General features: G+C 41.1%; 1 long non-coding RNA gene across 1 annotated transcript in view; it reads right to left on the minus strand.

Moving 5' to 3' along the window:
* The window catches only part of LOC137096626 (uncharacterized), a 31,664-nt gene extending 20,314 nt beyond the window's left edge, over positions 1-11,350 (minus strand). The window contains exon 1 of the long non-coding RNA XR_010909557.1: positions 11,167-11,350. This is a non-coding gene — a long non-coding RNA (uncharacterized lncRNA). The remainder of the gene's footprint in view (positions 1-11,166) is intronic.
* Between the last annotated feature and the right edge of the window lie 279 nt (positions 11,351-11,629).

Raw genomic sequence — 11,629 nt, forward strand, 5'->3', positions numbered from 1 at the left:
GACCCATTTAAGTGGAATCAGGTGTCACATAGGGATATGTTATTGCCCCAATTTTATTATCCATCTTCATCGCTATGATACTTCATCTTGTTGACGGGAAGCTTCCCACCAGAGTAGAAATCATCTGTCGGTCACATGGCAAGCTATTTAATCTCAGCAAACTAAAAGCCAAAACCAAGGTTATAACAACATCTGTTATAGAATTCCAATATACTGATGACATTATCATTTGTGCTCATTCAGAAGAAGACCTACAAACCACTCTAAACACCTTCGCAGAAGCATACAAGAAGCTCAGCCTGGTCATTGAACATTGAGGAAACCAAAGTACTCTTCCATCAGTCACCAGCCAATCCCTCTCCAATGCCAGATATACAGCTTAATGGTGGCTTCCACCTCTCCACAAAAGTCAACATTGACACTGAAATACAACACTGCCTGAGCTGTGCGAGTGTAGCTTTTTTCCAAATGAAGCAGAGAGTGTTTGAGGGTCGGGACATCCCTAGGGATACCAAGGTGCTTGTTTATAAAGCTATTATCCTCCCAACCCTGCTATATGCCTGCGAAACAGAACTGTCTACATTAACCGGGGGCTGGGGATGATAACTTGGCACCTTGTGAAACTAAAACTGCCAGGATCCTGTGGCATTGAGCCATGGTCATTGAAAATGGTGTCAAATTGGATTAATTCAGCAGTGTAGTTGCACCATTTGTGAGCCTTGGTGTTTTTTGTTGAATGCACATGCTGAGGCAACTATGATTCATACTTAAGCTAGTGTGATTGAGGACATTATCAGAGTCTACCCCTTGTGACATCACAAGGAGTTGACACTCAACCTCAAGTTTATGTCAGGTCCCAGGATAGTCCTGACCTGTCAACCCACCTGTGAGCCTCTGTAACTGGAATGTGAACAAGGCGGTGTCCTTCACCTTAACTCCATGCAGTAAAATGTCTTCAGCCACCACTACTTTTCCCCTCCTGTCACATCATTGACATTTTTCCTGCTCTGCCTCTGGCCTCTCTATTTGCATTTATCTCTGTGACCACAATGCACTGAACTGTTAGTAGGAGTGAGCAATTATATGTTTGCACAGGAGTTTGTCCTCATAATCGGTTTACTTTATGTTTAGATGACATTTTTGCCTATGCACCTGGCAGAATTAGAAATCAGTTTATGCCTGGAAAATTTGTATTCCTAAGTCCGTGAATATATAATAATATCCCACATATACAGTCATGTATCTGGAAATTACAACTGACATGTTACAAGTACAGACTCATGGAAAAATCTGGAAGATTTACATTAGCAAAAAAAAAAAAAACCAAAAAAAAAAAACCCCCACACCAAAGAACAGTTCTAAAATATTAACCATGGTTTGAACATGGCTTTTTATTAAAATAATCCAGCTGCCAGAACTGCAACTGAATACAGTGGCTTGTTATAATCCCAAATCCGTATTTTTAAATTACTATTCTCAGTTTATGTGTTTCATGAATAAGAAACAAATGATCTAGATACCACCCCGGGAATAAAATATCAAGCTACATTTTTACAGTTGGTTTCTGGAATATTTGTTTAAGACACGGTTATCTAGTTAGTCACAAAACAAAACAGAGGTGTGTCTTACAGCCACAATTCCCCAGTTCCTTCCTTGTGAATATCACTAGATGAAAGTGAGGGAAATTAACTCAAGGAGTGGGAAAGATACGAGGGACAGAATTTTGCCCTTCCCTGTAGGCTCAGGCAAACTGCAGCAGCTTTTTCAAGTTTGTGTGTTCTTTCTCACAATTCATTTGTCTTCTTGACCACACTGTGATTTTGCTTGGCCTCATTTGTTCTGGTTTCTATCTCTGAAATGTAGGAAGTTATGCCCACCATAACACCAGCTGTCTGTGGTGGTAAGATTGCATGCTGCCACAAGACAAAAGGTTGTGTTGATGCTAGCAGCATAGCAGATAGGCTTTTGCTGAGGAGCCTGACTAAATCTACCAAACAGCTACTGGGCAGCAGGAACTCTGAAACAAAGAATGCTTGTTAGTACTGCACAAAAGAAGGTAATGGTAACCCACTCCTGCAGTCATTTACCTTGAAATGAATTCTGTGAAGCCAACCGTTTGCTCATATTAATACATTCTTGAATCAACCAAAGAGACAACTGTATACATGATCAATAGGTGGTTAATATAGTAACCAGATAGACCATATGGTTGGGAGCAGAAGATAGAAAAGCTTCATTCTTTTTACTAAAACAAAGCCAGGAGCAGATTGTGGCACAGAGCATGAACTGCTAATATCAAGAATTAAAGGTAAAGAAGAACACTAAATCAATTATTGTGCCAAAATACATCCTGAAGAACAATCCCTTAGAATTAAAAGATAATATAAAGATAATTTGCTCTCTGAATAGAAGCCAGAAGAACTCTGGACATAATGCAGGGACACCACTAGAGAAGAATGTATAAAGACACTATCTGCCCCCCCCCCCCCAAAGAAGGCTCACTAGATGATAGGTTAAACTTTTCAAGCAGCTAAAAACAGAAAAAAGCAACAGTAAAAAAATACCAAAATAGGGTTGCAACTCTGAATGCAACCCTTCAGTGATTTGTTTGCAGGGACAAAGATGACTACTATAATAATCAGTGTAGAGAATCAGAAGATGGAGAAAAGATAGGGTGAGAGAACTCTTCCTCAAGTCCTGAGAATTCAAAGAAAATTTTGACTCAAGAAAGGGGATGCTATATGACCACCAGGAGAACACATTGAGTGATCAAGAAGAAACAAAAAGATGGTGGAAACAATACACTGATTAATTATACAAAAGAGATGAAATAATGAGATGTTGATTCAAGGAAAAATACATCCATTTGAAGAGGGATCCACAACTTTGGAAAGTGAAGTGGAAGCAGCACTCAACACATTTGGAAGAAACAAACTGCCAGAAAGAGATGTCACGCTAATTGTACGGTGGCAGGCTACAGAGACAGAATGCCGTCAGATTTAACTAATTTCTGTCAGCAAATGTTGTTAACAAAAAAAGATGGGCCAAAGACTGGAAACTCTCAATGTACTTTCCAGTCCCCCCAAAGGTCACACCAGGACCATTACATCAGATCATTGTATTAAACCAAATAATTTCAGAAGAAAAATCTGCTCTTAATTTGTAGATTATAGCAAAACCTTTCATTGTGTGTAAATTATAACAAACTTTGAATTGGTCTTAAATAAATGGGTGTGCCACAACATTTGATTGTTTTAATGTGTCATCTGTACACAAGACTGAAGTCAGGACAGAATACAGAGAAACTGAATTTTAATTGTCAAGAGATCAGGTGCTACATTTTTATAACCCTGTTTAACTTGTATGCTGAACATATCATATGTAAAGCTGGACTAGACTCTGAGGAAGGAAGCATGAAAATTGGAGGAAGGAACATCAACGGCTATGGATATACAGCTGAGAACTATACTACTAGGAAATAGCAAAGGCTTGGAATGAATATTGAAGAAAGTAAAGGAAGAAAATGCTAAGGCAAGCTCAGTGTTGAGCATTAGTAAAACAAAAATAATGACCAAAGATTGCTGGCATAACTTTAATGTCAGCAATGATAAATTTCAAGTTACTATTTTCACTTTGTCTTCAATGAAAATGCAGGCTGCAATCAAGAACTCAGATAAATACTAGGACTTGGAAGAGATACTGTCCTATGAAGGAACTAGACAAAATTCTGAAGTGTATAGAATTGAATACCAACATCACGATTGCCCATGCTGTTTCTAATTTGTATATATGGTTGTAAAAGCTGGGCTGTGAAAAAAAAATGACAAGAAAAGAGGAATGTCATTTGAAATGTGGTGCTGGAGGAAAGTTCTGCAGAAATGTGGTGCTGGAGGAAAGTTCTGCAGATAACCTAGACCGCCAAAATGAGAGATAAATGGATCCTACAGCAAATCAAGATGGCTAAGCTGAAATGACATTGCTCACTAGAAAAGACAATGATCCTTGGCAAGGAAGAATGCAGCAGGAAAATAAGAAGGCCATACTACAGGTGGATAAACCCAATCAAGTTAGCCACATCCCTGAGACTGCAATACTGCACTCACAAAATGCACTCTGCCAATGCATGCTGCATTGGAAGGCTGAGCAAAGGAAGATAAGGAAGATTGAGCGAAGGAACATAGACGCTCTTGAACTGTGGTGTTGGAGGAAAATTCTGAGAGTGCCTTGGACTGCAAGAAGATCAAACCAGTCCATCCTCCAGGAAATAAAGCCCGACTGCTCACTGGAGGGAAGGATATTAGGGGCAAAGATGAAGTACTTTGGCCACATAATAAGAAGACAGGAAAGCTTAGAGAAGACAATGATGCTGGGGAAAATGGAAGAAAAAAGGAAGAGGAGCCGACCAAGGGCAAGATGGGTGAATGGTATCCTTGAAATGACTGGCTTGACTCTGAAGGAGCTGGGGGTGGCGACGGCCAACAGGGAGCTCTGGTGTGGGCTGCTCCATGAGGTCATGAAGAGTCGGAAACAACTGAATGAATAAACAACAACAACAATGCATGCTGCATATGCATTAAAAGGAATTCCAAAGTCTCAGGAAAGTTGCTGCAGCTTATCCGAATATTTTCTAGATCCAGGGTAAAATCGGCTCTTCAAAACGTGGAAGGCACTGTAGACATTTGACCCTGTTTTCTGCACATTATAGAATCCAGAACAGGGGCTGCCCAAGTATGATTTGCAGTTTAAGAAGAATTTTACAAACCCCAGGATTCTGTGGGTCACAGCTATGGCAATTAAAGTGTGTGGCCTGGTAGGGTCCCATGTCATCATCCTTCTCATTTTTACTAGTTCAACAAGATTGACTGCTTTACTGAGAATGATATTATCTGAAGCAGTTACTTTGGCCAAAAGCCATGGGTTAGGCTGAATGGGGCAGGGTTTATAGGCATCGTAACTGCTTAGCAACAGAGCAGAGATTGCATCAGTTAGAAGGGAGGGGGAGAATAAGATGACTCAAACTGTGGTGAACAAAAGTATTATGCACAGTGGGTTCACTCTATTAGTCAGCTTCTACAGTAGAACAAATTTGGCATCCTGTTGTATGGTTATCTAGAAGCAAATGCCGGAACAAGGAATAATAGAGTTCAGTGAACTGCATTATATGAGTCTAAACTGACCATATAATGCAATTTTTCAGGTTAAAAAAACCTGGTTTACTCATGAATTTTAACTAGTTAACCAAATTCCCATGCTAAGTCTATGAGACGCAAAAAAATTAGGAGTCCCTCCAGAACTGCAAGCAGTATCTCAAGCAAATATTGACAATTTATTCACACTGTCATTACTTGCAGCAATAGCCGATGTAGCAAAGCAACCAAGTTGGGGGGGGGGGGTGTTGAATGCTCTCATTAAGGAGGCCAGACTTGGTGGAGGTGGGTTGACAGGGGCAGAGCTGCAGACTGTTGAAAGCTGCTCTGCCCCCTGCTGTGCTCTTTGCTTCAGTGTGAGCTAGGAGGCAGGTTTCAATCCTCGCCCCCAAATTTTCAACCCTCCCCAAAAAGATTTTCTGGCAACGGCCCTGGTGGCTAATGCTGCCGTAAGTCTGATTATGTAAATACTTACAAGGCATTTCAGAAAAGGGAACATGGGTAAAACTGCAGCCCCTCTTGACCCACATTTTGGTTTGGATGTGGAGGTATATCTGACTGAACAACTAGGGCATTTAAGGCAAGTATTTAAATCTGAAGAGCAATATGATGTAGTGATCATAGTGCTGGAGTAGGATTTGGGGACATCAGGGGCTGAATACCTCCCCAGCCATAGAAAACCCACTGTGTGTCTAAAAGAAAGGCAATGGCAAAACCCTCTGAACAATATTGTCATGAAAAAATCTGAGATAATGTCATCTTAGGGTCACCATAAGCTGGAAGTGATTTGATGGCACACAACAACAACAGCAACATTACAGTTGACCTCAGCTCCATATCTGCTGTCTGGGGATAAAAGGATGCCAGGCATGCTGGAAGAGTTCTCTCACCAGTGAAGTCAGGACACTATAGGAAAACATATGGAGAGGGCCTTCAAGAACATGGCACCCCAACTGTGGAATGTGCTGTCACAGAATCATAGAATCATAGAGCTGGAAGAGACCACAAGGGCCATCCAGTCCAATCTCCCTCTGTCATGCAGAAACATGCAATCATATAATTCCCAATAAATGGCCATCCAGCCTCTCTTCAAAAACCTCCAAAGAAGGAGACCCCAACACACTCCAAGGCAGCATGTTACTCTGCCAAACAGCTCTTATTGTCAGTTCTTCCTAATGTTTCAATGGAATCCCTTTTCCTTTAATTTGAAACCACTGCTCCATGTCCTAGACTCTAGAGCAGCAGAAAACAAGCCAACACCGATGCTGGCTTCTTTTCAGTGCCAGTTTAAACCTGGCTTTGTATTAAAGACTAGCGATCCCCTGCCATGCGTTGCTGTGGCCCAGTCTGGTGATCTGAAAAATAAAGTAATGAGAAAATGTTGGTTTCTAATATATGTGATTTCTTTATGCTTTGTGTTGTTGTTCATTCGTTCAGTCGTCTCCGACTCTTCGTGACCTCATGGACCAGCCCACGCCAGAGCTCCCTGTCGGTCGTCACCACCCCCAGCTCCTTCAAGGTCAGTCCAGTCACTTCAAGGATGCCATCCATCCATCTTGCCCTTGGTCGGCCCCTCTTCCTTTTGCCTTCCACTTTCCCCAGCATAATTGTCTTCTCTAGGCTTTCCTGTCTCCTCATGATGTGGCCAAAGTACTTCAACTTTGTCTCTAGTATCTTTCCCTCCAGTGAGCAGTCGGGCTTTATTTCCTGGAGGATGGACTGGTTGGATCTTCTCGCAGTCCAAGGCACTCTCAGCACTTTCCTCCAGCACCACAGCTCAAAAGCATCGATCTTCCTTCACTCAGCCTTCCCTAAGGTCCAGCTCTCACATCCGTAGGTGACTACAGGGAATACCATGGCTTTGACTAGGCGGATCTTTGTTGCCAGTCTGATGTCTCTACTCTTTACTATTTTATCGAGACTGGACATTGCTCTCCTCCCAAGAAGTAAGCGTCTTCTGATTTCCTGGCCACAGTCTGCATCTGCAGTAATCTTTGCACCTAGAAATACAAAGTCTGTCACGGCCTCCACGGTTTCTCCCTCTATTTTCCAGTTGTCAATCATTCTTGTTGCCATAATCTTGGTTTTTTTGACGTTTAGCTGCAACCCAGCTTTTGCGCTTTCTTCTTTCACCTTGATTAGAAGGCTCCTCAGCTCCTCCTCGCTTTCGGCCATCAGAGTGGTGTCATCTGCATATCTGAGGTTGTTAATGTTTCTTCCAGCAATTTTCACCCCAGCTTTGCATTCATCAAGCCCCGCACATCGCATGATGTGTTCTGCATACAAGTTAAAAAGGTTGGGTGAGAGGATGCAGCCTTGCCGTACGCCTTTCCCAATCTTGAACCAGTCTGTTGTTCCGTGGTCAGTTCTTACTGTTGCTTCTTGGTCCTTGTACAGATTCCTCAGGAGAGAGACAAGGTGGCTTGGTATGCCCATCCCACTAAGAACTTGCCACAATTTATTATGATCCACACAGTCAAAGGCTTTAGAATAGTCAATGAAGCAGAAGTAGATGTTTTTCTGAAACTCCCTGCTTTTCTCCATTATCCAGCGGATATTGGCAATTTGGTCTCTCGTTCCTCTACCTTTTCTAAACCCAGCTTGAACATCTGGCAACTCTCGCTCCATGTATTGCTGGAGTCTTCCTTGCAGGATCTTGAGCATTACCTTACTGGCATGAGAAATAAGGGCCACTGTACGGAAGTTTGAGCAGTCTTTCGCATTTCCCTTTTTTGGTATGGGGATATAAGTTGATTTTTTCCAGTCTGATGGCCATTCTTGTGTTTTCCATATTTGCTGGCAAATGGAATGCATCACCTTGACAGCATCATCTTTTAAGATTTTAAACAGTTCAGCTGGGATCCCGTCGTCTCCTGCTGCCTTGTTGTTAGCAATGCTTCTTAAGGCCCATTCAACCTCACTCTTCAGGATGTCTGGTTCTAATTCATTCACCACACCGTCAAAACTATCCTCAATATTATTATCCTTCCTATACAGATCTTCTGTATAGTCTCGCCACCTTCTCTTGATCTCTTCAGCTTCTGTTAGGTCCCTGCCATCTTTGTTTCTTATCATGCCAATTTTTGCCTGAAATTTACCTCCAATGTTTCTAATTTTCTGGAAGAGGTCTCTTGTCCTTCCTATTCTGTTGTCTTCTTCCACTTCCATGCATTGCTTATTTAAAAATAGTTCCTTATCTCTTCTGGCTAACCTCTGGAATTGCGCATTTAACTGGGCATATCTCCCCTTCTCCCTGTTTCCTTTTGCTTTCCTCCTTTCTTGGGCTACTTCCAGTGTCTCAGCAGACAACCATTTTGCCTTCTTGGTTTTCTTTTTCTTTGGGACGTACTTTGTTGCTGCCTCCTGAACAATGTCTCGGACTTCTGTCCATAGTTCTTCTGGGACTCTGTTTACTAAATCTAGTCCTTCAAATCTGTTCTTCACTTCCACTGTATATTCGCTAGGAATGTTAGTGAGATCATATCTAACTGGTCTGTGTATTTTCCCTGATCTCTTTAGTTTTATTCTAAATTGGGCAATAAGAAGTTCGTGATCTGAGCTACAGTCAGCCCCAGGTCTTGTTTTCACCGACTGGATGGATGTCCGCCACCTTTGGCTGCAAAGGATGTAGTCAATCTGATTTCGGTGTTGACCGTCTGGAGAGGTCCATGTGTAAAGCCGTCTTTTAGGTTGTTGGAAGAGAGTATTCGTTATACACAGCGAGTTTTCCTGGCAAAATTCTATCAGCCTGCGTCCCGCTTCATTTTGTTCTCCCAGACCATGCTTGCCTGTGATCCCTGTTGTCATTTGACTTCCCACCTTGGCATTCCAGTCTCCTGTAATGAAAATAATGTCTCTTTTTGGTGTATTATCCAGTAGTTCCTGCAGATCCTCATAGAACTGATCTACTTCTGCTTCTTCAGCAGCTGTGGTTGGGGCGTATATTTGGATCACTGTAATGTTGAAAGGCTTTCCTTGCACTCGAATTGAGATCATTCTGTCATTTTTTGGGTTGTATCCAAGCACCGCTTTAGCGAATTTCTTATTAATTATGAAGGCTACTCCATTTCTTCGATGTTCCTCTTGTCCGCAGTAGTAGATCTGGTGGTCATCTGATGTGAAGTGGCCCATTCCAGTCCATTTCAGTTCGCTGACCCCCAGAATGTCTATCTTTAGTCTTGACATCTCACCAATAACAACATCCAATTTGCCCTGGCTCATAGATCTTACATTCCAGGTTCCTATGGTGTGTTGATCTTTAGAGCATCGGATTCGTCGTTCACCTCCAGTACCGTCGGCCGCTAGCCTTCCTTTATGCTTTGTGAGTAAACAGTATTTCTTGCTGTTTCTTTGTGAGTGCTGATGTAGAGGTTGTCTGGTTTGCCTTCTTTGGAACAGGCAGCATATAATTGTCCTTCTGTAAGGGTCCCTTTCAAATCTATGATACTATATCTGTGTGTGTGTGTGTGAATCATATCTATCTATATCTATGGCTGGATGGCTCTTTGTCAGGAGGGCTTTGATTATGTTTTCTTGGCCTGGTAAAGGGAGTTGGACTGGGTGGATTTAAGTATTTTCTGTTGGTCATGGGGGTTCTGTGTGGGAAGTTTGCCCCAATTCTGTCATCGGTGGGATTCAGAATGTTCTTTGATTGTATGTGAACTATAAATCCCAGTAACCACAACTCCCAAATATCAAGGCTATTTTCCCCAAACTCCATCTGTGTTCATATTTGGGCATATTGAGTATTTGTGCCAAGTTTGGTCCAGATGCATCATTGTTTGAGTCCACAGTGCTCTCTGGATGTAGGTGAACTACAACTCCCAAACTCAAGGTCAACGCCCACCAAACCCTTCTAGTGTTTTCTGTTGGTCGTGGGAGTCCTGTTTGCCAAGATTGGTTCAATTCCATCATTGGTGGGGTTCAGAATGCTCTTTGATTGCAGGTGAACTATAAATCCCAGCAACTACAACTCCCAAATGACAAAATCATTTTTTTAAGTGATGGTCACTCCTTGGGTTAGTAGGTGTCTTGTGGCCAAATTTGGCATCAATTCATCCAGTGGTTTTTGAGGTATGTTAATCCCACAAACGAACATTACATTTTTATTTATATAGATTTTGTAGCCCTATTGATTTATTCCAAAAGTTCAATGCATAGGTTGTCTTAACTTGTTATAATTTGCTTAAATTCTTGGTAATATTTTGATTTGTTAATATTATTTTTATATTTTTATTATTTTTATATTTTTCAGCAATTTATTCAATTTTATTTCTACGAACCCCTCCTGTGTGAAATCTCATGATATGTGACAAGATATGAATGTTTTAATGAATAAATTAAATTATGAATATGCCTTGCAGGAATGTTGTAAAAGTGGATGCAAAAGAAGTGCTGAAGAAATGTGAAACATTATTATCTGCTTTTTTAAAGGCTTTGCATTCCCATTCAGGCTTGATATGGAGGGAATAAAATGAATGGAGCTAAACTATTTTAAGAAAGTGTGTTCTGAGTTTTGGAAATAAATCTTGCAAAAGCACTTGCTAACTGATTCACAACCTATTTCTTGATACTGTAAATTTAGATGCTTCTAAGTTTTTGGTGGTTGCTGCTCACTTTCCAAACAAATATACTTTGAGGTTGACTGCAATTCTATACGTGTTTGAGTTTTGGACTACGACTGTGAGGTTCGGATTTCCACTGGGCCAGCCACACACTCTCAGCATCAAAGGAAAGCAATGATAAACGCTTTCTGAACACATCTTGCCCAGAAAACTTCACAATAAGTCCACTTAGGGTTGCCACAAGTCAGGAAGGACTTCAAGACCCATAACAGACATGCATAAGATTGCACACTAATGCTTTAAAATGTAACCTACAAATAGCTAATTACAACATAGTCTTAATTTCCCCTGAGTATATATATCTGGCAAATCACTTTTGGCAAGTTTTCCAAATGCTTATCTAGGAAATTAAATAAAAATGCATCAACCATGCTGACAGATAAGTTTCTACACACCTTCAAGTGTTTTCCTGAGATGCATCCATCTTGAGGTCTTCTATTTTCAGATCTTTGACTGGCTCAGAATATTGAAAGGATTTGCTAGTCTGCTCTCATGCTATCACAGGTTTGCTAAGCTCAACATCCTACTCTATCTAATCTATCTAATATTAGCATCTAAGTCATGGAAATGTCTTGCAAGTGTCCTCTAGACCAGAGCTTTCAAAACCGTGTCGCGATACATTAGTGTGTTGGCTGCAATGTGTAGGCGTGTCACGCGAATGTAAGAAGAAACCTCTGTGTCTATATGGAATAAGCAATAAATCATATATTTTAAGAGGTTTCATGAGATATGTTGTGCCCCCAACTACATTTCATTTTTGCAATTTTTGTACATGTTCGTATTTCTTATAAGGGGTTGGTTTAACCTCCAGCTTGCTAGTAAAACCCAATTATTGTGTACTGAAATGATGCATGCCAT

This window comes from Anolis sagrei, chromosome 3, assembly GCF_037176765.1.
Source record: "Anolis sagrei isolate rAnoSag1 chromosome 3, rAnoSag1.mat, whole genome shotgun sequence".
Lineage (NCBI taxonomy): Eukaryota > Metazoa > Chordata > Lepidosauria > Squamata > Dactyloidae > Anolis > Anolis sagrei.